Source organism: Stegodyphus dumicola, chromosome 10 (assembly GCF_044657685.1).
Source record: "Stegodyphus dumicola isolate Sdum_Otavi_A_Nest chromosome 10, ASM4465768v1".
In the NCBI taxonomy this organism is placed as follows: domain Eukaryota; kingdom Metazoa; phylum Arthropoda; class Arachnida; order Araneae; family Eresidae; genus Stegodyphus; species Stegodyphus dumicola.
In genome coordinates, this window is record NC_140777.1 from 187,081,275 (window position 1) to 187,083,337 (window position 2,063).

Here is a 2,063-nt window from a genome sequence, read left to right on the forward strand (position 1 = left end):
CCGAACTCCTGAGACAGTTGGACACAGTTTTAAGGAACGTTAATCCATATGCGGAAGCCTACAAGATGCTGAAGGAATTCGAAGAAGAAACTGTACGAGAGCAAGGTGCCGAAACTGCTGCGGATATCCGCATGTACATCAAGGGTGAAAGTGTTGCTGCAGGCGAGCACAGGGGACGTTACAATGCTCCGAAAGAAAATGAAGTTGCAGTCGTCTTCAAGAGTACGGACGGCGCTCCTCCATCCAACCGAGACATCGTGATCCATCCGAGAGGTGGCGGTCTCATCAACATCAGTACCTTAAATCCCAACTTGGAACCCATGACGTACGTACTTTTCTTTCCTCACGGCGAGCAAGGATTCAGAGTCGGACAGCAATACACAGAGTTACAGTTTTACAGTCACAGGGTGTCCGTACGACGAGATTGCTACAACCCGATTTTGTATGGCCGGAAATTGTTTCAGCAGTATCTCGTGGATGCATACGTAAAAGTTGAAGGCAACAGGATTGCGTACCTCCGGAGCCATCAGACGAATCTGAGAGTGGAAACTTACATGGGTCTTGCCGATCACATTTACAGAGTTGGTCAAGAGACGGGCGTCCGCCCTGGAATACCGGTTATACTTCCGTCAACGTTTATAGGAAGCCCTCGCTGCATGCAGCAAAACTATCAGGACTCGATGGCCATTGTGCGCGACTTTGGTAAACCGGATCTGTTTTTGACTTTCACGTGCAACCCTAAATGGCCGGAAATAACAGAAAACTTATTCCCAGGACAGAAGGCTCACGATCGCCCGGACATCGTTTCGAGGGTATTTGACCTGAAGAAAACGGCTTTGATGCAAGATTTGACAAAGAATCACATCTTAGGTGCGACCACTGCAGATATACACGTCATCGAATTTCAGAAGAGAGGATTGCCTCATATGCACCTTTTGTTGTTTTTAGCGGAAGAAGACAAAATAAGAGATGCAGAGTGCATCGACTCGCTGGTGTGTGCTGAACTTCCAGATGCTACTCGACATCCGGAGCTACACAACATTGTGAAGTCATCGATGATTCACGGACCCTGCGGTGAACTGAATAGAAACTCTCCTTGCATGAGTGATGGTGTATGTTCGAAAGGATTTCCGAAACCGTTTCAGGCAGAAAATAAAGAGAACGTGAATGGCTACCCACTCTACAGAAGAAGGGACGATGGAAACTTTATCGTGATCAAGGGTCATGCCATCGATAACAGATGGGTCGTTCCTTACAATCCGTATTTATCGAAAAAGTACAACGCCCACATAAACGTTGAAGTATGCAGCTCCATAAAATCGGTGAAGTATTTGTTCAAATACGTGTACAAGGGCCATGATGCAGCTAAAGTTGTTCTGGAAGAATCTGGAGATAGAACTTTAATGTGGGACGAGATCAAATGCTTCTTAAATGCAAGATACGTGTCTGCCCCTGAAGCAGCGTGGAGGCTGTTTGAAAAAAGAATGCATTCTAAGTCGCACTCCATCATACGACTACCGGTTCATTTGGAAAACCTGCAGCCCGTCTATTTTGCCGAATCCGAAGAAAGGAATGCTTTCCAGAGAGCTGCCGAGAAAAATACCATGCTCACCGGATGGTTTGAACTGAACAGGACAGTTCCCGAAGCGAATGGTTACCTGTATGCCGAAATTCCTAAACATTTCACCTGGAGGAATCATGCCTGGCAGACACGAGTTAGACTTGGAGATTACATCATTTCAAGAATGTATTCTGTTAGCCCGAAAGATGTTGAGCGTTTCCATCTGAGGTTGCTGCTGTGTCACGTTAAAGGAGCGAAGAGTTTTGCCGACTTAAGAACTTACGAAGGTGTGGAGTATTCAACGTTCAAGGAAGCCTGCCGTGCAAGGTATCTGCTGCAAGACGACGAAGAATGGAAAAATACTCTGGCAGAAGCATCAGCTTTTCAAATGCCACCGCAGCTAAGACAGCTTTTTTGCTTCATCTGTGTTTTCTGCAACCCTGCGGAACCCGTCGCTTTGTGGAATGAATTCAAAGAGTCCCTTTCTGAAGATTTTGCGAGA